At 42.9% G+C, this 27,337-nt stretch overlaps 1 protein-coding gene and 1 pseudogene across 4 annotated transcripts in view; both read right to left on the reverse strand.

Annotated features, from left to right (window-relative positions):
* The window catches only part of Btbd7 (BTB (POZ) domain containing 7), a 97,675-nt gene extending 79,938 nt beyond the window's left edge, over window positions 1–17,737 (reverse strand). For 3 of the 4 annotated variants that reach the window (NR_165048.1, NM_001377026.1, NM_172806.3), the window contains exon 1: window positions 17,482–17,708. The gene's annotated coding sequence lies outside the window, so the exon portion shown is untranslated. Of the gene's footprint in view, window positions 1–17,481 lie in introns of all 4 variants that reach the window. The other variant, XM_017315063.2, reaches the window with a different exon arrangement.
* Window positions 5,855–6,785, reverse strand: Gm7143 (predicted gene 7143; annotated as a pseudogene).
* Window positions 17,738–27,337: the final 9,600 nt, after the last annotated feature.

Consider the following 27,337-nt stretch of genomic DNA (forward strand, 5'->3'; position numbering starts at 1 on the left):
TATTTGAGTATGGGGGCCGTGAGTGTTCCCTCCATCCCCTAACTGTTTGACAGGACGATTCACAGAACCTCAATAGTTTGGAGAAGCAATACAATATATACTAAATTGCTGTTTTCCTCTTGTGAACCTAGAATTTAGGCAGAAGTCAAAAGGCCTCTGTGACTAGACCTCAATAAAAACTCTGTGCACTGTGTCTCCAGTCAACTTCTCTAAGAGACAACACTTCACATGTACAGCCATATTTCCACACTGGTAGGATGAACTATGCCCTGCATGTCTCCCTTGGGACTGTGCCCTATGAGCCCTTTGCCTTTGTATCCCTGTTTTAATAATTCTTGTCCATGGTAAGAGTTGTACCACATTGGTTTTGAGGGTCCCAATGCAGAAACACCATGGTATACCATGAAATGTCTTCTTCTAACTCTCTCCCTCAGCTCCCCAACTTCAGACTACATTATTTTGAGGTAAGTATTGAGCTGGTGTTAAGGTACAAAGCTGTTTTTTAGCCAGGCATGGTGGTGCACACTTTGGGAAGTTGAGACAAGCAGTTTATCATGTGAACTCAAAGCTAGTGTGGCCTACAGTGAGAGTCCTTGTCTCAAAATAGTTTTTTAAAGAAATTGGGATATTTCAGCTGAGACACTGACTATTCTGTGAAGGGGCAGAGAAAAATGAACAGGCACTAAATGCTGGGGCTGAAGAAATGAGGAAAAGTATGGAAAACATATATTAGGCTGGGTGGGGCCAGAACAGGCTACAGGGAAGAAATGGCATTTAAATGAGGTTCACTTAAAACTGAGAGAGCATCCCTGTTCTCTGCTGCCAGAAATGTACACAGACTTCAGCTGCACTGCTTCTTTCTCTGTAAAGGAGCAGACACTGTCTAAGCCCTCAGCAGACTATGTCCCCACAGGATTAGAACTGTGTCTTACTTCATTAACTATATATGCCAAGGACTGTCAAGAATGGCTGGCTGGTAGTGAATACTTATTAATAAATGAGGTGCTTAGAAATGGAAACTGCAATCAGGAAAGACTCACAGAAAACTGGGGAGACAGTAGCACATACGAAGAATTCCATCTTCAATTTTGAATTTCCTTCAATTTTCCTTCCTCTGCTCTTTACTAATTCCTCTTGTCTCCTTGTGATAATGACACAAATACCAAACATGTACTCAGATACCATGTAGCCAGGTAATGTTGGAGATTAAAAAAAAAAGACCAATTTCATATACAAAAATGATACACAGGGTATAGTGAATACAGAAAAAGACAGAAAGATTATGGCATGGAATTAGAGAAAGCCAGCCTTTCTCTGGCTGTCTCTAAACACTAAGGAAAGATGATATAGACATTTCAACACAGAGGTCAGCTTATGAACAAGTATCAGGCTCACCACTATTATTTGCTGGAGTAGAAGATGTAAAAATTTTCAAGACAACCTACTTTTCCCTGGGGCTACTCACAAATGCTTAAATCCCACTTTGATCGCTATTTTTTCCTACAAAAAAATTACAGAGAATTCAGCAAGCTTCCACTGAAAAATGTTACTAAAGGCCCTTTATAACCTCTCAACCTTAGAGATAAGTTTCCAAACCCTCTACTGCAAGCTCTGCCCTGGGCCCTGGACAGAAGTAAAAGGATCTTGTGAGAGGCCAGAGGTAGTAAGCATTCCTTACAGGCAACAGGAGTGAACATTTGTATCTGTGTTGAGACAGCAGTGTCAAAATTCAGATTTCCTAAGCAGCAGTTATTCCTGGCTTGAAAGAATATAACTAAGAAGTACTGGTCTTATACAGAAGAGAGAAACCAAGGGAAACCTTCAGAGATACCTGCAATTCTTAGAGGCCCTTCCCAAGGATGCTAAAACATGTAATGGTATGACAAAGGGGTGACTTCTGCATAAATCTTACTTTCTTTCCTGCTGGAATTTCATGTAGCAAGCTGAACAGAGTTAAGTTTGAATAAAATACATATGCTAAGTTCTATGATGTATCTTTCTCTTCTACTAACTCCCCCAACTCTATGCTCTTAGGACTCTTCCTACCTTGTCACCAGTAACTGTGTATGTAGTTTGAATGTAAATGAAAACACTTCAACATATTTCTATCTTTTGATTTGAACCAAGTAAGTGTCAACAAGTCTCAAGTGTTCTTGTGCAAGCTGTGGGGTGAAAGTGGATTTAAGACACACACACACACACACACACACACACACACACACACACACACACACACACACGGAACAGTGGGAACCTCAGTTACAGTGCAGGAACTATGGTAATTCTGTTTCCTGGCTTTTAAATCTTTTCAGTAAGAGGAAATCTTGATGTGTTACTTTTCATTTATTTTTCTTTTTGATAGCAAATCAAAATATAGAGAAGACTTGGGGTAGTGACTTAGTATTCTAAGACCCAAGATGTGCAAACAACTTGAATGTTCATTAACAGATAAATGACAAAGAAAATGTAGTACATATATAAAGTGGAATACTATTTGGCCTTAAAGAAGGAACCATTTGTCAGCATAGATGAATCTTGAAGACATAAGTGAAGTAATACAGTCATATAAAGAGAAATATTGTATAGGCTCATTTATATAAGGTATCAAACTAGGTTTGGTCACTACCCAGACTGACTAGTGACAATACTAGTTAAATCCACAGAATCACAATGGCTATTAGTGGTAGACTGAAAGAATTGACGTTTATTAGTCAAGAGGAATAAAGTTTCAGATAACCAAGGAAATTAAACTCTAGAAATCTACAGTACAACAATGTACCTTTATCAATGCATCATACACTTAAAAATTTAAGATGGCAGATCTCATATTGTTACTGAAATAAAACATACTTAAAAAATATGATTAGGCTAGAGGGATGGCTCAGATGAGTAGTTAAAGACGGTACTGCTCTTGCAGAGAACTGAGGTTCTGTTCCAGGACCCATGTCAGGTGGCTTACAACCATCTGTACCAGCTCCGGAAGATCTGAGGTCCCTGACCTTCAAAGGCACCTGCACACATGTGCACATACCTACACACAGATATCATTAAAAGAAATCTTTTAAAAATAGGAATATGGATGACAATATATAAGGGCTGGTAAAGAGGCGAGACAGGAAGAACTAGAGAAAAAGAAAATGATGTCACTGTTCTTTTAGGTAAAGCTCAGTGGTAGTGTTTAACATTACACAGGCTCTGGTTTGATCCCCAGCACCGACCCCCTCAACACACAAATTAAATATGAGGTACATTTATAATACATACAGAAATTATATCCATTAAAAAGGTTAGTAAAGAGCTGAAGATGTAGCTTAGTAGGCAGAGTGCTGCACAAAGCCTTGGATATGACCCGAACACCATATAAACCAGGCATGATCTACGCCAGTACCTGGGAGATGGAAGCAGGAGGATTGGAAGTTCAAGGTCATCCTCAGCTTCCAAGTTGGAAACCAATCTGGGCTTCAGAGGGAAGCCACTGTCTCAACCCTGATCACTCCCCACCCAAGACCCTCTCTGCTCTCAAATTAAATAGAATTTTTGGCCACATGTGTAAGTATGTATCTAGGTATAATATATATCCACACATACATACACATACATCCAGATCTAATGGTAAGGCATTTGCCTAGCTTATATGTGAGGCTCTGGGTTAAAGTCCTAAAATTATCAAAACCAAGTACAAGGATTTTCTTTCAACAAAACATTTTTCTGGTTATATAAGTGCTGAGCACTTGGGGACATAAAATGAACAAAACGTAGCATAAGTTTTGTTCCAAAGGTGCTTAATGTCTAGCAGAGCACAGCAATAAACAGACAACTACACTGCAAGGGAAGTGTATATCACTGAAGATGAAGAACTCTGGAGCCAAGATGCCTGAATTTGGATCCAGCTCTGCTATTTATAAACTGCACAATCTTGAGTGAAGTTTTCATCTTCTTGATGATAATGAAAAAGTCTGCTTTATAAGGTTGTTAAAGTGACATCTGAGTTGATAGTGTAGGATCAACAGTTAAAAGTATGAACTTTATTTTTAAAGAGACGGCACACAAAAGGAAGACTGATGAAATAATGCTCCAAACAGTAGAGAAAGCATGTGAAGACTCAAGCAAGGACAAAACCCGGTTGCTGAGGAGACAAAAGTGATTTGGGAAGAAAGTGCAGAGAAGCAAGGTGTGACCTAGGTGATCAATCACTGGCACTGTACATGCGTGCATGCATGCATATATGTGTGCTCGTGTGCACGCGCACGCATACACACACACACACACACACACACACACACCACTATAGAGTGAAAAGAGGGGGGTTGTTTGTTAACATTGATTTATTATTTTCTGTGTGCATGTGTTGTGTTCCTGACTATATGTATGTTATGTGCACAACATGCATGCAGGAGCCCATGGAAGGCAGAAGGGAGCATCAGATCTGGAATTGGAGTTCTAGATAATTGTGAGCTGCCATATGGATGCTGGAAACTGAACCTGGGTTTCCTGCAAGAGCAGTCACTACACTTAACTTTTGAGCCATCTCTTCAGCTCTTTTGTTTTGTTTGTCTTAAAAATAATAGTGGGCTGGGAATTTAGCTCAGTGGTAGAATGCTTACCTAGCATGTGTGAGGCCCAAAGTTCAATTTTTAGCATGGTGTTATGGGAGTAGATTACATGGGATACATTAACACACAAATAATACTATTGCTTGAATTAAGTGACAGGCTTTTTCTTTTTCAAGGATGAGTAAGAGGCTAACAAGATGGTTTGGCAAGTAAAGCCACTTGCCACCATGCCTGACAGCTTAAGTTTGATTCCCAGGATCTACATGGTAGAAAGAACTGACTTCAGCAAGTTGCCCTCTGACCTTGACACACATATATAAACAAATACATAAATAATAAAATACCAAGGACTCCATACTCTACAATAAGAAATCCCTGTACTTCCAAGTTCATTGGAGTTCTATTCACAAAAGTAAGGAAGTGGAACCAGACTTCCATAATGAGTTGGTAATTAAAATGTTGCAATATACTTAACGAAATTTTATTCTGAAGTAAAAAATGAACTCTGCAGGAAAATGGATGAAACTAGAAAATACACTGACTGAGATAACAATGGCCCAGAAAAACAAGCACTACCTATTCACCCTCATATGTGGATCTTAGCTACACATTTTTATAGTAGTAGTATGATTTAACACTACTGTGTGATAGTTAAAAGGCAAAAAATTCAAAGGAGTCATTAAAGGGAGGGAGTGGGAATGGAACACACTGAGCATAATATAGAAAGGGGGAGATACTAGGAGAATAAAGGTATACCAGGGAGGTAAGTGGAAGGATAGAAAGAGAAGGGGCAACTAAAACTATGGATGGATAAAATAGCCATATAGAAATCTACTTTAAAGCCAGGCAGGGTGGCGCATGCCTTTAATCCCAGAACTTGGGAGGCAGAGGCAGGCGAATTTCTGAGGACAGCCAGGGCTATACAGAGAAACCCTGTCTCGAAAATAAATAAATAAATAAATAAATAAATAAAAAAAATCTACTTTATAAGCTTGTTGAAAAACAATATTGAATGGAGGTACCCTCCACCGGTATATAATGTTCTTCCCAGAAACCAGAGGTGATTGGACACCTCCTTACTAGACTTTGGGCTTAAGAAACAATACAGGATACTGTCATTACTCTTGGTTAGCCATCAGAACAGACCTAACTACAATTTTCAAAGCACATATTATCTAATATATATATGAAGATTAAAATATTACATTGCACCCCATAAGTATATATAAATATTATGGCCTTTTAAAAAACATTTTTAAAAATTTTTATTTATTTATTTATTTATTTATTTATTTATTTTTTCAGCAGACTTAATTCTTTTATTTTTCTCGTATAAAAACCCTTATGTGGTAGCCACAGCTGGAGCCTGGGTCCTCTGAACAGAGACTCTGGTGTGGGTTTTCACAAGATGATCCGTGAATTCCTGATAAGGAGACTTGGTGAAGACAGTCTCTTTCCAGAGGTCGGGGGTCAGGTAGCTGTAAGTCTTGGAGATGGCATCAAAGGTGGCCTTAGCAAAGTTGCCCAGGGTGGCAGTGCAGCCTCTGGCTGAAGTGTAGCAGTCATCTATTCCGGCCATCATCAGGAGCTTCTTGGGCACAGGAGCAGAGACAATGCCAGTGCCTCTGGGGGCAGGGATGAGACGCACCAGCACAGAGCCACAGCGGCCTGTCACCTTGCATGGAACAGTGTGGGGCTTGCCAATCTTGTTCCCCCAGTAGCCTCTCCGCACAGGGACGATGGAAAGCTTGGCCAAGATGATGGCCCCTCGGATGGCAGTGGCAACCTCCTTGGAGCACTTAACAACAAGACCAACGTGACCATTGTAGTCCCCAATAGTGACGAAAGCCTTGAACCTGGTCCGCTGGCCAGCCCGAGTCTGCTTCTGCACTGGCATGATTTTCAGAACCTCATCCTTTAGGGACGCACCCAGGAAGAAATCAATGATCTCAGACTCCTTAATGGGCAGGGAGAACAGGTAGATCTCCTCCAAGGATTTGATCTTCACGTCCTTAACCAGGCGGCCCAGCTTGGTGACAGGGATCCACTCCTTGTCTTCAGCTTTACCTCCAAGAGCCCCGCGGCCTCGGCCACGACCACGGCCCCTAAGACCGCTGCCGAATCCTCCGCGGAAGCCGCCGCGGCCTCCTAATCCTGGGCCCCGGGTCCTCCGGGCCCTCCCGCTGCACCGGCGTCATCCGCCATTTGGTGTTTTCCCGAAGAAGAAGAAGAAGCTTATTTATTTTTTATTAGGTATTTATTTCATTTACATTTCCAATGCTATCCCAAAAGTCCCCCACACGCTCTCCCACCCACCCACTCCCACTTCTTGGCCCTGGTGTTCCCCTGTACTGGGGCATATAAAGTTTGCACGACCAATGGGCCTCTCTTTCCACTGATGGCCCATTGCATATGCAGCTAGAGACACGAGCTCCGGGGGGTACTGGTTAGTTCATATTGTTGTTCCACTTATAGGATTGCAGACCCCTTTAGCTCCTTGATAACTTTCTCTAGCTCCTCCATTGGGGGCCCTGTGATCCATCCAATAGCTGACTGAACTTCCACTTCTGTGTTTGCTAGGCCCCGGCATAGCCTCACAAGAGACAGCTATATCTGGGTCCTTTCAGCAAAATCTTGCTAGTGTATGCAATGGTGTAAGTGTTTGGAGGCTGATTATGGGATGGATCCCCGGGTATGTCAGTCTCTAGATGGTCCATCCTTTCGTCTCAGCTCCAAACTTTGTCTCTGGAACTCCTTCCATGGGTGTTTTGTTCCCAATTCTAAGAAGGGGCAAAGTGTCCACACTTTGGTCTTCGTTCTTCTTCAGTTTCATGTGTTTAGCAAATTGTATCTTATATCTTGGGTATTCTAAGTTTCTGGGCTAATATCCACTTATCAGTGAGTACATATTGTGTGAGTTCTTTTGTGTTTGGGTTACCTCACTCAGGATGATGCCCTCCAGGTCCATCCATTTGCCTAGGAATTTCATAAATTCATTCTTTTTAATAGCTGAGTAGTACTCCATTGTATAAATGTACCACATTTTCTGTATCCATTCCTCTGTTGAGGGGCATCTGGGTTCTTTCCAGCTTCTGGCTATCATAAATAAGGCTGCTATGAACATAGTGGAGCATGTGTCCTTCTTACCGGTTGGAACATCTTCTGGATATATACCCAGGAGAGGTATTGTGGGCTCCTCTGGTAGTACTATGTCCAATTTTCTGAGGAACCGCCAGACTGATTTCCAGAGTGGTTGTACAAGCTTGCAATCCCACCAACAATGGAGGAGTGTTCCTCTTTCTCCATATCCTCGCCAGCATCTGCTGTCACCTGAATTTTTGATCTTAGCCATTCTGACTGGTGTGAGATGGAATCTCAGGGTTGTTTTGATTTGCATTTCCCTGATGATTAAGGATGTTGAACATTTTTCAGGTGCTTCTCAGCCATTCTTTATTCCTCAGGTGAGAATTCTTTGTTTAGCTCTGAGCCCCATTTTTTAATGAGGTTATTTGACTTTCTGGAGTCAAAAAGACACAATAAGAACTGGAGAAATGTCTCAAGTTAGAAAGGACCTGACTTTATTCTACAGACCCATTTTTTTTTTTTTTTTAAAGCCAGGTGTGCTTGTAATTTCAGCACCAAAGAAGCAGAGATAGGCACATGCTCTACACTGGATGGCCAATTAATCTACCCTATCTGCTAAGATCTCAATTGATGAAAGACTCTCTCAAAAAACAAGGGAGATGATTCCTACGGAGCAACATCTGAAGCTGTCCTCTGGGCTTCATACACATGCATGTGTGCAGACACATGGACACACACATGCACATACAATATATTTGAAGTTAGTTCTGGCATATGTTTCTCACTTAAAAAAGGAAAGAATAGCACTATAAAAGTTCAATTCAATATTGATCCTTTCATAAGAGACTATGACAGGATAAGACCATATTTTCTTTTTTAAAAAGAGACAAACAAATGACTTCTTTTTTTCCCCAAGATTTATTTTATTTTTAAATGATATATATGTGTGTATCTGTGCATGTGAATGTGGGTGCCTGCAGAGACCAGAAGAGGGCATAGGGTCTGAGGAACTAGAGTTACAGGTGGTAATAAGCTGTCTGATGTGGTTGCTGGGAAACAAACTGTGGTCCTCTGTACTTGCTTTTAACTGAGCCATCTCTCTGGTCCCACGATCCACATTTTCTAAGTGAAATATCTAATCAAGCACACATAGTTAATTCCAGCACTTAGGAGACTATGGCAAAAGAATTCCTGTGAGTTCAAGATCAACCTCAATTATAGAGTGATCTCTCTCAAAATTAAATTACAGTGGTGCATGCCTTTAATCTCAGTGCTTCAGCACGCAGGAAATAAAGACAGGCAAATCTCAGAGTTCGAAGCTAGCCTCTTCTATAAAGCAAGTTCCAGTACTGCCAGGGATACATACATAGAGAAACCCTGTTTTGTTTTGCTTTGCTATGTTTTGTTTTGTGAGAAAGCCAGCAAACAATATCTAGTCTAAATTTTTCATATTAATTTGACTTAAAAGATCATAACACACCTTACATTTATTTTAAACTTGCTTATGCAACAATTATACAGTCATCATGTTATTTTATCCCAAGGTCACTTGCTAGGTATCTATCATGAACAGACATGTTACATTCTATACACTTTGATTCACAGTCAGACACATCAAGTGAGTGATTACAATATGCTGATATGGATGGGAGAAAGGTCTAAAGCGTCAACAGAGTAGACAACTGTTGGTAAAGATAAAATAACTAGACCCTGAGAACAAAGAACACCGTACCAACCAGAACATTTTTTAATTCCAAAGAACTTGTTTAAACAATAACTTTGTGGTTGAAGAGATGGCTCAGTGGTTAAGAGCACTTGCTGCTTTTCCATAGGAGCCAGATTTCATTCTCAGCACCCCATGGCAGCTAACCAATGCCAGTTCGAGATTCAAAGCCCTCTTCTAGCCTGTGCAGATACATAGTGTAAAACATATAATCAAAACACCCATGCACATACTTACACAAATAAACAGTAAGAAATCATCTGTTACAAGAAATCCTGTAGTAGGGAAGGTACAGGGCATGATAACTAAATGATGCCACCAAGAACTCGGACTCCTTCTACGTCTGATCTGATACCTTCAGGAAATGTTTTATCCCCTGTGTTTATAGGACAACTGTCAACAGCAACAGGGGCCTCATGTTTTCTTGGTCTTGAAAATGAAGAGAAAGAAGAACCATTTTCCCCAGAAATAGCCTGTCTCCTTTACCTCAATCTGACTGGGACAAGTAACAGTTTACAAGGGAATGCAACTGATTGGCTTAGACTAACTAAAACCTAACCCTGGAGTAGGTGATGATTCATCTCCAAGAGCCCTATATTTGTCAGAAATGGAGACAGATGATGGGCAGCTAACAGAGTTGATAACAAAGAATAAGGAAACTCCAAGCACGTGGATAAACATATGAAAACCACAGATGGAAGGATAGAAAATAAGAAAGAGCTTAGTTCAGCTGGAGTGATGGGAAATGTAAGATTGGACACATTCTGTACTCTTTTTTTTTGAGTCTGGCCTTTATTTTATAAGACAAGATGAAGTTTGCTGATTTTTTTTAAGTAGAAAAGATACTACAATTATGCTTCCTAAGAGTATTATTGTGGAAGTATTATCAAGAATAGTGAAGGGCTGGAGAGATAGCTCAGTGATTAAGTGTATGTAGGTAGCTCTCAATCACCTGCAGTTCTAGCTCCAGCGGAATCTAACACCTCTGGCCTATGCAGGTACCTGCACTCATGTGCACATATTCCCGCTCCCCCACCCCCATATAATTAAAATAATAAAAATAAGTTAAAAATACAAAAATAGCCAGAGATAGGTGGGGAAAATAGGAGGAAATGGCCCAGCCTTAGCTGGTGGCTATTCAACAACAGTTTGACTGGTAAGGAGAGGAATGGAAAAGAATAGGACAGGATTTAAAATCTACACTTGGATTTCTAAAAACCTAGGCAAGACAATTCTACTCTTTTTGTTGTTGTTTTGTTGAGACAGAATCTCAATATGTAGCCTTAGCTGGCCAGGAACTCACTATATAGACTAGGACTGGTTCAGAAGTTTATGAGTATCTGTCTGTCTCTGCCTCCTGAGTGCTGGAATTAAAGGTGTATACCACAACATCCAGCACTATTTTTTTTTAAATGTGTGTGTGCGCTCCTGCATGTTAGAATACATATTTAAATCAGAGGACAGCTGTGGGAATCAGTTCTCTTCTTCCACTATGAGTGAGGATCTCAGGGATTAGACTCAAAGCCATCAGGCTTAGCAAGTGTCTTTACCTACTAAGCCATCTTGCTGGTCCTTATTTCTTTTATAACAAGAGAGAAATTAACCTTCAAAGAAATTAGGTAACTTACTTGAGATGGCAAAGTGATTGGAGCCTGGTACAGTGGTGTGTATCTATAGTCTCAGCTGCTGGGGAGGCTAAAACAATAAGATCACTTGTGCCTGTGAGTTCAAGAACAGCCTGGGTAATATAGTGTGATGCCATCAAAAAGAAAACAAAATCAAAAGACTATAAAGAGCAGTCAGACTGTAAAGAGAGGTTTGATGCCCAAAGTCAGTTTTTTTTTAAAAAGCAAAAATATACACAAATTTTTTTATAACGTTTCACAAATAAGCCTGATATAGTGGCTTGCACCTAGTCACACAGTACTTGGGAAGCTGAGGTAGGGTGTACTTCATTAAAGGATAGATGGGCTATGCTGAGAGTTCCAGGCCAGCCTGGGGTACATAGGAAGAGCTTGGCTCAGAAAAAAATGTGTATAAAGCCAGGACTGCCATTATCATTCTGTCAACATCATCACAATTCTCTCATTCATCAGGCAAGAAACTCTTGAAAAACTCACAGTGAAAAAACAAACAAACAAAAAACAGCTAAAATGCTCAATAAAACTAGAATGTAAGAAAACTGTTTCAATATAACAAATGCTATACACAAAAACTTATGCTAACTCGAGACCCTGTCTCTGTCTTGTCTGTTTCCTTCTCTCTCTCGTTCTCTCTCTCTCTCTCTCTTTCTGTGTGTGTGTGAAAGAGAAAGAGAAAGAGACAGACAGACAGACAGACAGACAGACAGTCACTGGTAAAAGACTAAAAACTTTCCTTCTAAGATCTACAACATTAGACGTAACCAGAACCCACTTAAGTGGGAAGGAGAGCCATGACTCCTACAGCTGTACAAGAGCACTGGCACACATGTGCACTCACAATCTTATACACAATCATACATACATACATACAAAGTAAGTGTAAAAAGGTTAATACTACCCAAAGCAATTTTCATTATTTAATAGGACAAAATCCCAATAGTTCTTATTAGAGAAATCTTTTAAAATTTCTATGGCATCTCAAAAGATCTCACTACAAAATAATCATTAAAAAGTGCAGCAGTCTCTCATGTCCATTGATTTCAAGTCTTAATGACAAAGTAGTTATTAAAATAGCCTGGTGCCAACACGAAGAGACCTACAGAGAGCCCCAAACAAAACCTAGCACTTATGGTTCAATGATTATTTTATATTGTTCCTCGCTTCCTCCCTCCTTCTCCTTCCTAGTACATGCTAAGCATACTCACTACAACTATACCATATACCTCATTCCTCAAATGATTCCCATTAAGGTGCCAAAGTCACTGAGTCGGACAGTATTTTTAAACAAATAGTACCAGGAAAACTGAACTTAACTGGGAAAACTTATACTTAAAAACATAAATAGAGTATCTACAACTATAAAATTCTTAATAGAAAACAAAAGGAGAAAACCTTTATGACATGGAATTTGGCAACGATTTCCATACACCAAAAGTACAAACAACAAAAAGAAAAATGAGGGGCTGGAGAGATGGCTTAGCAGTTAAGAGCACTGACTGCCCTTCCAGAGGTCATGAGTTCAAATCCCAGCAACCACATGGTGGCTCACAACCATCTGTAATGGGATCTGATGCCCTTTTCTGGTGTGTCTGACAGCAACAGTGTACTTATATATAATAAACGAATAAATCTTTAAAAAAAAAAGAAAAATGAGGTAAACAGGACTTCATCATAATTAAAAACTTTTTGATAGACTAGAGGTGTGTAGCTTTAGTAGTGGCTGAAGTTGGAAGAAATTTTTTTAAAGTTCTTGCTGGGTGTGGTGGTACATGCCTGCAATCCCACAGCTTGAGTTATAGTAAGAAGGCCCCTAGTTCAAAGGCCAACCAGACCACATAGTAAGACCTGGTCTCAAAAAAACCAGCAAATAAGCAATTTTTCCATATCAAAGGAAGAAAAGGCAGCATAGCTAAGTAGAAAACATTCGTATTGTGTTGTAGGTGTTAAGACTGGCCTGGATTTGAATTCAATCTCTCCCATATCCCCCCAACTACAAGATGAAAGGAGAAACAATTCCTCCCAAGTTGTTCTCTGACCTCCACAAGGATGCTCGCACCTACACAGTGCGCATGCACACACAAAATGTAATTTTACAAAATCACATGTCTGATAGGAGATCAATATTCAGAAAAACCAAAGAACTCCTACAACTCAACAACCAAAAACCAAACAGAACTTTTAATTTAAGAAACAGGCAAAGGAGTTGGGCATGGTAGTCTATGCATCTAACTCCAGAACTAGGAAAATTAAGCATTTTGATGCTAGCCTGTGACTCAAAGCCCCTCTCAAAAAAAAAAAAAAAAAAACCAAAGAAACAGATAACAAAATGCCAATAAATACAGGAAAAGATATTCATCACCAACCACTAAGTAAATGTATGTTAAAACACAATGAGAACCACATATACTCTTTAGAATGACTTATAAAAGGATGAGACCTCTTCACACCCCAGAACACAAGCTTTGTGCATTACTGGTGGGAATATAAACTTCCTTTGGCTTGATAAATACCTCAACTAAAGGGATGTCTTGAACAGGTCATTTTAACCATGTTCACGGCAGCATTTTACATAGTAGTCAAAAGAGAGAGGCAACTCAGATGTCTGTGGACAGATGAAGATGCAACATGTAGTATATACTTAGAATGAATTTTTCAGCTTTAAAAAAGGAAGGAAATTTTGAGACTGTACAACATGAATGGACCATTAAGCCAGTCACAAAAGAAAAATACTATGTTTTAGATTCTATGATTGTACTTCTACCTAGTCAAGGTCATAGATACAGTAGAATAACAGATTTCAGTTGCTGAAGTTAACCATGTTCCTGTTTAAAGTGTACAATTTTTTTTTCAGTTTAGATGAAAGAATTCAATTCTTCAAATGAGGGTGTGTCACTTTGAGAAACCAAACTTAGCATGCATGGAACCTTCAGTTCAAATCTCAGCACAGGGGAAAATGAATTCTGACTATGTGGCCAGCAACAGCATCTATCACGTAAATTATCTGCTGCACAAGCTGGTGAACCTGAGTTCCATCCCTGAGAACCCACACAGCAGAAGGAGAGAATCAACTACTAGAACAGTCCTCTGACTTCACCTGTGATCTTCGGCTGCATGTATGTATATGCAGTAACAAAAAATAAAATCTATGAAAAGTAACTTTTTTTTAGGGCTGCAGAGATGGCTCAGTGGTTAAGAGCCATCTTAACCAAGAGCCTCTTCCAAAGGATCTGAGTTTGATTCCCAGCATCCACATCAGGTGCTCCTAACTGCCTGTGACTCTAAGTTCCAGAGCATCTAGCCTCCACAAGCATCTGTACTCATATGAACACACAGAGGTAATTAGACACACACACACCACAAAGTTAAAAAAAAAAAATTGGGGCCGGGCGGTGGTGGCGCACGCCTTTAATCCCAGCACTTGGGAGGCAGAGGCAGGTGGGTTTCTGAGTTCGAGGCCAGCCTGGCCTGGTCTACAAAGTGAGTTCCAGGACTGCCAGGGCTATACAGAGAAGCCCTGTCTCGAAAAACCAAAAACCAAAAACCAAAAAAAAAAAAAAAAAAAAAAAAATTGGGGGTGGGAGAGATGGTTAAGAGGTTAAAGGCACTGACTTCTCCAGAGGTTCAATTCCCAGCACCCACATGGCAACTCACAACATTCTGTAACTGGAAGACCTGACACCCTCACACAGACATACATGTAGGCAAAACTCCAATGCACAAAAAGTAAAAATAAATAAATTACACACATGCACACAATTTAAAAACTAATTCAGCAGATAGCAATGGAAATGACTGTACACCAGTGTAAACAGGTACAGAACTGTACAATTTTCAACAGTTAAGATAGTAAATTGAATTACTTATATTTACCTCAGTAAGTGTCCAGACAGACACACATGTACCTGCTAGGTAATCCTTCTTACTGACTTTCCCTTACCTAGCTCAGAGGTAGAACATCCCTGGATTTGATTTTCAGCACTACAAAAAAATATTTTGAGATAAACTTTGTTGTGTGTGTGTGGCTGCACAAATTTGTAATCTTAGCATCTGGGGAGAAGAGGAACGATCCTAGTGTAAGATACCATCTCTGAGTCAGGTAATAAAATGACTAGCTACTGTCTTCTTAGCTCATTTTATTCTTGCTTTATTTTAACTCAACCTGTGGATGACAGCTTATAATAAGCACCTTCAAAGGTTTGTTATAACTTGCATAAAAGACAAATCCAAATTTCAATTTAGCATTCAAATCCTTCTACAGAGTCAGCCTTCTGGCTACCTAATGTCCCTCATGTAAAATATTCTCCTGAGAGGAGAAACTCTTGCTCCCTTTGTCTCCCTCTATCCCCTTTCCCTAGCACTAAACTCCAATTTATACACTTGCTTTTTTTTCAACCCCACCCCCTCACCCAGGTCACAAAGTAACTGCTCCAATCTCTCTGTAAATATAAACACTCATTGGCCAGTTGACATTCCAAGTGTCCCAGGAAGTTATTTAAACTCCCAAGGCCCGGTTATAACTCCCTCTACCCTGAACTCCCACAGCATTCTCTATATTAGTAGAACTCACTACATTGGCTTCTAGACTCATGTGAGTGCATCTTTTTCCAATAAGAACCTTGAGGCAAAGTCTACTATATATTACATTTCTTGACTCCTACCCCTTAGGTCTGGAATAATGAAAACACAGAGCAGACCTTCAATAAGTGTACATAACCTGAGTACTGTGAGTAAAATATGAAAACATAATCACTTGATTCTATCATATTTCTGAAAGTTGACCTGTGACACATTATATACAAAATTCTGAAGCCCAAATAAAGGAGAGAAGGGGACTAGGCAGCATAACCTGGAAAAGCAATGTTTTAAATCTTAAGGTTAGAGCCAGATACAAAGAACTTGAGACGCTAATCTTAATCATGTTGGGACAGAGAACACTAATAGGAGTTAGGTTTTACAGAACTACAGAAAGAACGAACCCACGCAAGAATGAGCCAGGCTATAATTTGATGAAAATATAGTTATGGACCTAAGAAAACTTCAAGTGAAATGTTACTAAATTTTATTAAATATGGTGTTGGGTGGGCTGGCCTCTTTAGCAGCTATTTTGAGGTAGCTGCGAGGGTCACAGAGAGATACTCGTTTCTGTGTTCAACTTTACTGTGCAACGGCCTAGGGATTGAGCTGAGCAGCGGTGGTGAAAGCTACCCACAAACAGTAGTGCTGGAGTGGAGTGAAAAGAGCTCTTCCTCACCTGCAGAAGCCGAGATCCTAGTTTAGGTCTCACCCCTCCCCAGCTACATGACCCACAGAATCGCACCTTTCCGCGTCCAATTCCCCCACTTTAGAACACGCCCAATCTCTAAAGGTGTTCCTGACTCCAAAATTCCAAGACCAGTCGAATCACAGCTGCTATGAAGAATGTACGGTTCATATAACTTCAAGTCTTTCTTCCAGACTTACAAAGAAGACAATGTGAGTAATGGGTGAGCCATAGACGCTACGCAGAGACAAAAGATAACGTCTGCTGGAAAAGCTAATTTATCTGCAAAAAACGCTTCTTCCTTGCTCCGTCACTGTAAGAAGCTTGAGCCGAGGGGCCAGTGCCCTGGGCCAGAGAACCGAGACTGCTCTGCAAATTCGGCCTACTCCAGAGTACTTATTATGTGTGCTGGTATGGGAGAGGCGCTGTGGTGGTTCAAAGCGGATACAACACTCCTCGGAGTTTCTCCGAAGACGGCGAGAAAGTTCTCACCCTGGAGTGTGAGCGAGAGCGAGAGTGTGAGTGCGTGGAAGGGAGAAACAGCAGAGCAGGAGGGAAGGTAGGCACGCCTTTCGCCAAGTCCTCCCGGGAGCTAAGCTAGCTTAGCCTCCGCGGCTCCAGCCGAAGCTCCGCTCCGTATTGTCTCCCCCACCTACCTGTCAAAGCTCAACGCCAGTCTCGGTCCTCCCAGAGCACTCACTCCGGGACGCTTTCACTTCGCCCGCGGGGAGTGGTCCTCCCCAGGCCTGCTCCCCCCTCCCCCCCAAGCTCCGGCCCTCCCCAGCGGCCTCACGCCCACCCCGCAGCCCGTAAACAGGAGTCCGCGCCGGGTGTGGGTTCCCGAGCGCAGGGTGCGGCGGGTCCCGCCCCTCGCAGCCCGGCGCTAGGGGCTCGTCCCGGCGGCCACCCGGGCGGGGGTGGGGGAGCCGCGCGCCCTCCGGCCCTGAGCGCCGCGCCTCGGTCACGGCCCGCTCGGCGGCGCGCTGTCCGGCCCGCCCCTCAGGGCGCGGGGACCGGGAGGCCCCCGTCCCGCGCCGCCGCCGGCGCGCTGGGCCCTAGACGGCCGAGCTGGCCAGCGCCTCGGCAACCCCGCGGCGTCCGGGCCTCGGCCGAGGCGCCACCACGCCCAACCACCGCCCCTGCCGGCAGCCGGACGTCCCGGGCCGCGCGGGGCCGGCGAGACGGCTCCTCAAGCCTCGGACACCGAGGGACACTCACCTCGGAGGCTCCTCCCGCCGCGACTGCTGCTGGGACCGCTGCCGTCGCCTCCGCCGCCGCCGCCCCCAGCGCCGTCGTCCGCACTGGCGCCAGCCCCCGCGGCCATTCTCCTCCAGCCGCCGCCGCCGCCCTCCCCTCTCCTGTCAGTGGCTTAGGCTCCGGGACCACTCCAGGTTCCCCCCGTCGCCATTTTGACTCCGACAGGGAGCAGGAGGGGCTCGCCTCGCGCGGCCCTGGCGCGCCTGCGCCGCTCTGCGGAGCCGGACGGCCCCGCCCGCCCCCGCTGTCGGCTCGCCCACGTCACGTGACCCGACGTCGGCGCGCCGGCTTGGGGAGGAGGGGCAGGCTAGGGAGGCGCGTTCCCAGGGGCTCAGGCCAAGAGGCGAGTGCGCGCGCATTCTTCTGGCTCTGCCTGCCCGAGGGAGGTGCGAAGGGGCGCGGGGTACTTGTTGCAGCATCCTGCACAGCTCCGGGAATTGTAGCTTGTTATTCTTTGTATCTAAATGGAATAATCATCGCTATGCAGGGGAAGGCCAGTTCCACTGTTTCGTTTCCTCTGGGCAGCCGCCACCCACCGGGTGTTGGCATAAAATGCTTGCCTCAAAAAGAACTGCGATCCGGAGGAAAATTCCTTCCTGGCCGACTTTGCGTTTCTGTGGCTTCTTTTTTGTTAAGAATTTCTAAAACTATTTTGTCTTCTTGGTACTTTTATATGTAGTACTTTGCTAGTTACCTAGTATTTGAGAAAAAAAAGATACTGAAAAGTTTCAGTAACAAAGAACTAGGCTGATGGAATTCACAGTGCCCCCCATGGGAGAGCCAGATCTCTTCCATAAACAGCCCTTGTTTGTGATTTTGCCATAATTACAGCGAGGCAGTAACAAAAACGGCTTACATTTATGGAGTGCCCTACAGTTTTCAAAACACAGTTAAATACATGGTTTCTGTCTGGATGCCAAAACTGCCCTTTGAGGTAGCTGGGACCCGCGTTATTATCACTGTTTTACAGCTAGGGAAGCGGGCAAGCCAAGCCAAGAATCCAGGCAGTGTCCTTCAGGAATTTGCGTTTTCCGTCTTTCCCTAGTCTTTCCTGTTACATTTCTTTTTTTGATAGTGTTAGATTAATTTTTTATGTGTATGAATGTTTTGCCTGAATGTATGTGCGCCACATGGGTGCCCACAGATCCCCTGAACTAGAGTCACAGATGGTGGTATAGTCACCATGTGGGTGCTGGGAATCGAGCCCAGGCCCTCTGCAAAAGCAACAGGTGCTTTAAATCACTGTTCCATGTTTTGGGCCTCTTTATGGTCATTTTAAAAAGGACTTCTGAATAAAAAGCTCCTGTCCTTAGTTCCTCAATAAATTAACTCGATTTAACCTAATCAATTAAAGATTTAACCAGCCCTTAACACTTATTTACTTTCTCAATGGATTGGGGTATGGGAGGGGAAAAGTATTTGTATTGAGACCCATATGTAGCCTAGGCTAAACTTTGGCTTGCTGAAATTGACCTTGAACTGTTCCTAGTTCCACCTAAAGCACTGGGATTACAAGGGTGTGTATCATCAGGCCCATCAATCCACTTTGCTTGATGACCGACTTCGTTCAGTTGACTGTGTGCAACATTGCTGATATATGGGTCATGATAGTCAAGTTAGAGCTTGTGGAACTTGGTCCAATAAATGTACCCTTTTCCACTTCTCTGGGAGATGGATTTGAAATTTGCTTTTGAGGTTCCATGCCCTTGGCTCTCTATGAATAAAAACTGTGTTTTGCAAGTCTGTTTTTTTTCTTCTTCTTCTTTTTTCCTGGTTGGTGGTATGTTGTATACAGGTTTAGATAAGTTTCAAAGGATAGAAGCAATGAAATTTTGTCATGGGTTTGGCTTCTGTAGGTTTTTTTTTTTTTTTCCTGTTTTGTGGTAAAAAGGGTTCCAGCCCCTTCTTTTTCTTTTCTTTTCTTTTCTTTTCTTTTCTTTTTTCTTTTCTTTTCTTTTTTTCTTTTCTTTTCCTTCCCTTTCTTCTTTCCTTCCTTCCTTCCTTCCTTTCTCTCTCTCTCTCTCTCTCTTCTTTCTTTTTTGTTTAATTGAATATGTGGGGGGTGTGTGTGTGTGTGTGTGTGTGTGTGTGGTTGTGCAGGACAGAGGACAAACTCAGGAGTCAGTCTTACCCTTTCCCTTTGAGGTAAGTCACTTTTTATTTCTGTCCAGCTGGCCTGTGAGCTCTCTGTCTCCCATCTCTCCGAAGTAGCACCGAGATTATAGATGAAGAGACTGTGTGCAGCTTTCCACGGGTTCTGGAGGTCTCATTCAATTGCATGGCAAGCACTATACCCCTATCTTCCTAGTCTCTGTAAAAGAAAATTTGAGCTTTCTTGTTTTAGTGATTTGGTATTCAGTTAAAGGGCATAAATTGTTTCTGTCAACTTCTAATAGAAGAACTGTTATTTCTTTGAATATTTTCCTGACCTTTTAAAAACATTTTAAAGTATATTGTATTTTCCCTATTGAATTATTAACTGCTTTCTTTCAAAAAGGAGTTCCTCTTGGATTTATTAGTTTACCGTTTCCTGGTGCAGCATGCAGGCTGCCCCTATTCTAATTCCTGAAGGTCTGTCAATTATATCAGAAACTGTAACTGTTGTTCAAAAAAGGATTCTGTTTACTCCAGTTCTCCTTCCTGCTTCCAGAGCCGCCTAAAGGTGGCTGCCATCTCCTATGAGATGTTATGGCTGCCCTCCGATCTCTGAGAAAGCCTGAGAGCACCCAAAGGAGGACCCAGAAATTCACCCTGCTCACCGATATGTCAGAGTTAAGGACAACTAACAGAAATGACAGTAATGTCAGGGGTAATGACAACAGGATTCGTGCAGATCCAAGGGACAGACTCTGATGCTCAACATTTGGTTAAGAAACAACAAGAGAACTGGGTACATGCTGCCCACTGGTTTCTGGAAGCTCCTGACTCACAGCATCAAGAAGCTGGACGAAAGCCGGGTGTGGTGGCGCACGCCTTTAATCCCAGCACTTGGGAGGCAGAGGCAGGCAGATTTCTGAGTTTGAGGCCAGTCTGGTCTACAGAGTGAGTTCCAGGACAGCTAGGGCATCTCACCGTGCTGGGATTACTCGCAGTGTTTCCTTCAAGAACTCAAAACCATAGGAAAAGCAGCACAAATGGCCATCGGAGACACCAAACCTGACGCCATGCTGTGCAACAACAGCAGCAATAACAAAAATGGATCAAAAGGGTTTCATGTGCACAGAGATAACCCCCCTAAAGCCGTCACAAAGGGGAGAGGGATTCCCCTAGAGCTGATGAGTGTTGTCAACTGGCTGCACAGATGTGAGCAATAGACAAATGGTGAATGGAAAAATGTTTTGAGGGCAACTGCTCCATCTGGTTGGAGCTGATGGGTCATTCTTCATGCTGACCTCCTAGGCCCCCCTAAACTGTAGTTCTAATCTATAACTGCATGGTCTCTACAGTCAGGCCCCCCACCACTATTTCCCACAACTTCAGCTTTGTCTATATCCATTGAACAACACTCATTAGGGGATCAAGAGATGGTTCCACAGTTAGAGGAGCACTGGCTGCTTTTTCAGAGGACCCAGGCTTGATTCACAGTGTTCACGTTGCAACCCACAACTAGCTGTAACTCCAGTTCCAGAGTATCCGACACTCTCTTCCAGCCCCTGGCAGCATTAGGCATGCATGTGGTGCACAAACATATTCAGACAACACCTATACACATACAACTTTTAAAATCTTTTAAAATGAGCCATCACTAACTTGCTTTTACTGAACCATAAACATAGGAAAAGGACTTATTTCAGAGTTTCTAACAGCAATCTTTGTTTACATGGGTTCTGACCTGGTGTTTAGCACAATTCAGCAGAAATGTGTGGCTACTTGCCTCCTGATAGCTGGGAAGCAGAGACGGGGAGAGACTGGGGACCAGGGGTAACCTTCAAAGGTAAGCTCCCTGTGACCTTCTTCCTCCAGCTATGGCCTACTTCCTAAACTTTCCACCAGTTCCCAGAATAGCATCCCCGTTAGAGACCAACGGTTGAAAACATGAGCCTATGGCATATACAGTTCATACTTCAGTGAAAACATCGAGTCCGAGATAGATAAGCACGTGACACAGTCCTGTCAGTCAGAACCTTTCCTGAAAAAATTTCCCAAAGGAAGTATTTCTCCTCGATAGCTTTCTCCATAATCATGACCTTAAAAGACTATGTTAATGGTTTTCTGACTAATTGTTAATTGTTAGTTGTTTCTACTAAGACGAGCATGCACGGGCATTAGGAAAGAAGAGCAGAGACAGAGACAGAAATTGAGAGGAAAGCCTCAACATTTGAGTATGAGTGCTCAAATGCCTCTGAATCTAAACCAACCCCCATTTTAGTGTTTTTGGGAGCCATTAAGAGGTTCTAACTCCTCATTTTATCTTCAAACTAATTGGAAGTGGATAAAAGCAGGGGGCTTGGCCGGGCAGTGGTGGCGCACACCTTTAATCCCAGCACTTGGGAGGCAGAGGTAGGTGAATTTCTGAGTTCGAGGCCAGCCTGGTCTACACAGTGAGTTCCAGGGCAGCCAGGGCTACATAGAAAAACCCTGTCTTGAAAAGCCAAAAAAAAAAAAAAAAAAGCAGGGGCTTCTGTTATTTGCGACCAGAGATCTGTATTCATAGCCAGCCCCTCCTCCTCCTCCTGCTCCTCAGAGTTCCACATGGCAACAAAAGATGAAAACCTGAGGCATTTACACCCATGAATTCCAGTTTCTGTCACTCAAGTATCTTGGGTTTCTTTCTCATTTTTATTTTTATTGTGTTTATTTTATTTTAAGGTGTGTGTGTGTGTGTGTGTGTGTGTGTGTGTGTGTATACATATGGATGTGGGCATGCGCATACCAGTGTGCATATGGAGATCAGCAGACAACCTGAGGGAATCAGTTGTCTCCTCTACTGTGTGGGCCCTGGGGGTGGAGCTTCCGTCTCAGGGTTGACTAGAAGTACTTTTACTGGTTGAGCATCTCACCAGCTCAAACTAATCATTTTCTTCCCAGTGTACTTGCTTTTTTTATTATTCACAAGCCACGGAAGCCCCTTCTCAAGCCCCTTCCTGGAAGTGTACCATAGAAACAGGGTTTGGTTTTTGTTGTTGTTTTTAAAGTCTCAGAGGCCAATTTTATTTCTTCCAATTGGTTGCATATGATACTGCTTCCACACATTTCTTCTAAAGTCCCTGGAGTCCAAATGGCGAGAAAAGCTGAAGTACGTTTGTCAAATTATAAGAGGCTAGAGAGATGGCAGTTCAGAGTACAGGCTGCTCTTCCAAAGGGCCTGGGTTGCATTCCCAGCACCCACATAGCAGCTCACAAACATCTGTAATTCCAGGTCCAGGGGATTGGATGGTGTCCTGTTCTGACCTTCATGAGCACCAAGCATACATATCATGCACATGCATACATATATGCAGGCAAAACTCCCATACACATAAAAATAAGTGGCTAAATCTTTAAAATTGTTTAAATGTCCAGGACAGTAATTAATGTTATAATGCTTAATAAATTAACATTTGTTAATTATTGCATTCATAAGTAATAAGATTAATAAAGTTTCTAGAAACTAATATTAGAGGATAGCTTAATTGAGTTGGGGAAGAAAAGATTGTTTTTTGACATAGGGTCACATGTACCAAGGCTGGTCTCAGTCTCTGTGTAGCCAAGATGATCTTGAACTCTTGATTATCCCACTCGTATCTCCCAATTGCTGGGATTATAGGCCTGTGTTTTAATTCAAGGGATCAAACCAAACCAACAAAAAAGTAAACATAAGGCTCATAGAACTTCAGAACATAGTAGCATTTGTGTCCACAATCCCAAATTTAGTTGTGGAGGCAGGAGGATCAGGAATTCAGGAGTTCAAATCTAACCTCCAGTCTATAGTAAGTTGATGGCTAGTCTGAGCAACATGAGACCTTTTCTCAAAAACTAACAAGCAAGCAAGCAAGCAAACAAACAATTCACCTGTAATCCCAGTCCTCAGAAGGCTGAGGCAGCAGGAGTATGAAGCCAGCCTGAGCTACATAGTGAACTCTTGTTTATAAATAGTGATGTCTAGTTCCTCAAAAAATATAAAAGAGTATGAAAAGACAAGACACACAATAGAAAAAGATGTTCACAATTTAGAGGCGAAAAGCTGAGACTATAGCTCAGTGAAATAGTTCTCTAGCGTGGGTGAAGACCCTGGAGTCAGCCTCCAGCACACATAAGGTCCTGAAGTGGACTGTGAGGAAAGAGGCAAACAAATGAAAGAGTTCCAAATAAAGAGAAACAAAGAGGGGGCTCAAACACACTAATGTAAAGGAAGGACCCATGCTAATACTGACGGCTCCGACTGATTTAAGGAAACAAGACAAGACAGGCAAGTTGGGCAGGCAAGATGACTTAGTGGGTAAAGGTGATTGCCACCAAACCTGAAAACCTGACTTCAATTCCAAGAACCCATATGGTAGTAGGAGAGGACTGACTCCCCATAAGTTGTCCTCCAACTCTCATACATATACTAAGACACATGGAGTAACACACACACACACACACACACACACATGAATAAAAGTAAATAAACATTAAAAATAGCTCTAGCTGAGTTCAAGGCCAACCTGTGCTACAATGAGACCTCTCAAACAAACAAATGAACAACAAACCCCAACAATATTTAGTGTGAGATTTGATTAGGATCTGAACTTTAAATTTTTTTTTTCTGTACTGCTGGTGGGAATGAAAATAGGAAAAACACTTAGGAAAGCAGTTTAGCCTTGCCTAGGAAGGATGAAACTCTTTTGTGCTACCACACAACTAAGATAGACCAGGACACCCAACCCTCCCCTAAAGGTACTTAGCTGGTACTTAATTATCATTAGGCTAAGTTTATTTGAAAACTATGCTAATTTCGTATTAGGTCTTTGTCAAAGTTATTCTTTAATGTGCTTGTTCCTTTAAATGATTAAAGATGTTATAGCCTAGGAGATTAGCCATTTAATTGGCAGCTGTCAAGCCCTTCAGGCAGCAGCAGCAGCAGCTCAGCCCAGGAACCTGACCAAGTAGCCCCAAATCAGAGAGGGCTGGGATCCAAGTGTAACCCCTGCTGTTGGGGGCCATGGTCCCTGAGTCTAGGACAACAGTGAACAAGATCGCAGTTGCCCCCAAAGGTGTGTTGGGGCAGTAGCAACTGCAACAGTGTGGCAGCTCTCAGACACCTGCTTATTGGAGCAGCTTGTCATTGTGACCACTGTTTTACACCTCACTGCTGTTCACAGAAACTTCAGTCCAGCCAGAGATGCCGAGCAGAGACTTCTTTCTAGCCCCCAGAAACTGTCACAACGGTCATGTCCTCCTATGTAATGACAGCTTTGCTTTGGGAAACTCAGCTTCACTCCGTTGTGGTGGCTCTGAGACTTCACCCTGCTTTTGACAGCTTCAGGTAACCCTTGTGTGACCTTGTCTGCAAGAACTGCAGGTGTCTCCCTCCCCCTCAGCAGCTCCTGAGCATCATAGCATCTCCTCCGTCCTTGACAGCTAGCTAGTGTTGCAGCCTTAGGTCTCAGGAAAGCCTTTCTGAACGGTTTCATAGCCTGCTTGTGGTATATAGTTCAAGCAGAATGAGCTGGCTGCACCAATGAGCAGAAAAAATTTCAGGCTGCTAGCTGCAGGCACAGCCCAAAGCAGCAGCTAGAGGGCAGCGGAAGAGCTCAGAGAGCAGCAGGGAGCTAGCTCAGGAGGAGAAAACACGGGGATTGTGGAAGAGCTAAGGAGACAAGATACCCAGAAGAACTGGAGACTATGGAGAGGAAGGACTGCAGAGCCAGAAACTGCAGAAGGCAAGAGGCTGCAAAAAGCCGCTAGCCCAAGCTGCTGGAATTGTTGCAGGGTACTGCCCAGTTACCCAGAGTGGCTAAAAGCTGAGGGGCTGGGCACTGAAAGTTCAGAAATATAACTCTAGCTGCAATAAGCCTCCGGCTTTGAAAGTCTAGAGCCAGGCATCCGTGGGTCCCAAAGCTTAAAGCTCCCAACCTATGGCCTGTGGCTGGCACACAGAGACTTGGGCTGCCAGCCTGATTCCCACTGAATATAGCAAAAACAATGCTCAGCTGGTTGGTGATAGAAACATCCCGCGGTTGGGTATAGAGATGTATTCTCACAGGCGCCAGTAGATACAACTATTCAGCAAGCATTCATAGAGTGAAAAACAGCAAGGATGGGCGCAAAGAACCATCAAGACCATGGATTTTAAAACTGGTGTTTTTACTGTGGAGTGAACTTTGATCCCCTGTCAGTTTCTTTGCCTGGCTGGTCATGGTGGTGCAACACTCAGGAAACTGAGGCAGTTCATGGTGCCTTAGCCTGTGCCCTGGCAGCTCTCACTACCCAGGTCACCCATCCTCAGTAGGCCAATTTAAGGAGACAAAGAAACAGTAAACAGCAAGAAAAGGAGAGTTACTCATCGTGACAGCCTTGGCAAGGGAAAAAAAAAAGGCCCTGGGCACCTCAAGTCCGTCTTCAGAGTCTTGATATGAGATGCAGCTTTAGAGGGGAGATGGGTAAGTAGTCCTGGTCAAAGAGTGGGCATGTCCACCAGTCCTGTTGGAGGTGCTGTCTCCTCCTCCAGGTAGTCTGACAGGTGTCAGAACTGTGAGGTCTCTTCCTGGGAGATGAGGCATCTGCCAGACCCACACTCCAGCCTTGCCCTTCTCCCAGCTTGAGCCTCTCAGTAAAATTCCAATCTCTTGGGGTTTCTTGTTTCTGTAGTCTGATACCCACACTGAAGAGCAAAAGCTCCTCTTTAGATATTTGGTAGCACAGAAGGAGCATAAGTACCAGGCCAGTCCTGAGTATAGAGCAACTCCTAGGACAGCCTCAGTTACATATCAATACACAGTCTCAAATAGGAAAAAAATGTCTGCATGCGCTTCAGGAGAGACGATGAGTGTTGATCTTGAAATAAAAGGTAATCTATGAAAATGAAAACTGCTTTTATAGTTTTTTAATATGTATGTATATATATGTATCCATACATATATATATATAATATTTAAATTATAATTTAAATGTGTACCAAAGAAAAAGAATATGGAATATGGAACATCAAGATTATCTTTTAAACTGCCCGAGGGTGCTTCTGCCTTGAGGTTCTTTGTAATAATGGACCACAGCTTCTCTTGGGTCTTTTTATATTACCATCGTGCCTGCAACTCAGGAGTGTGTTATTGATGCTACCGGTTACATAACTTGAATGCTCCCCACCCTTGCAACTGTCTGCCCTTCCGGCTCGCTTATCTGAGCCTCTCTGTCCTTGAGGTCGTGCCTTTGCAAAGACAGACGCCAACAGAGACAAAGGGAGGCACTTCATTCCTCAAAGACATTTGGTCCTTGAGCAGAAATTAAAGGTGCTTTTCTAGCGGCCACAGTTCAAGATATTTGGACATGAGGCAGTACAGTGTTAATGTCGTTACATAATTTTCTCGAAGCCTAACATCAGCTTTTTAAGAGAATGAACACTTTTTTAAAAAAAATCACATTCAAAAAAAGGTGAGTGGGTGAGGGAGTCTTTCATATTCATTGTATACGGAGCTACAGCTCTAATTATGCCCCTTTACGTAACTGCAGAAGGAAGGCCTTGCATTGTGGGTCACTGGGAGTACGCTGAATCCAGGCCCACTAAGCCCTTTATTGAAAATTGTAGAGGCCTAGGTTAACAGTGTGGGGCTTTTGTGACTTAGAGAAACCTTAACTGAGGAAGGGTTGTTTGTCCCTGCAATTTGAGCAGCTGAAAGAGCTATCTCCAGGGGTGGGG

Source organism: Mus musculus, chromosome 12 (assembly GCF_000001635.26).
Source record: "Mus musculus strain C57BL/6J chromosome 12, GRCm38.p6 C57BL/6J".
NCBI lineage: Eukaryota > Metazoa > Chordata > Mammalia > Rodentia > Muridae > Mus > Mus musculus.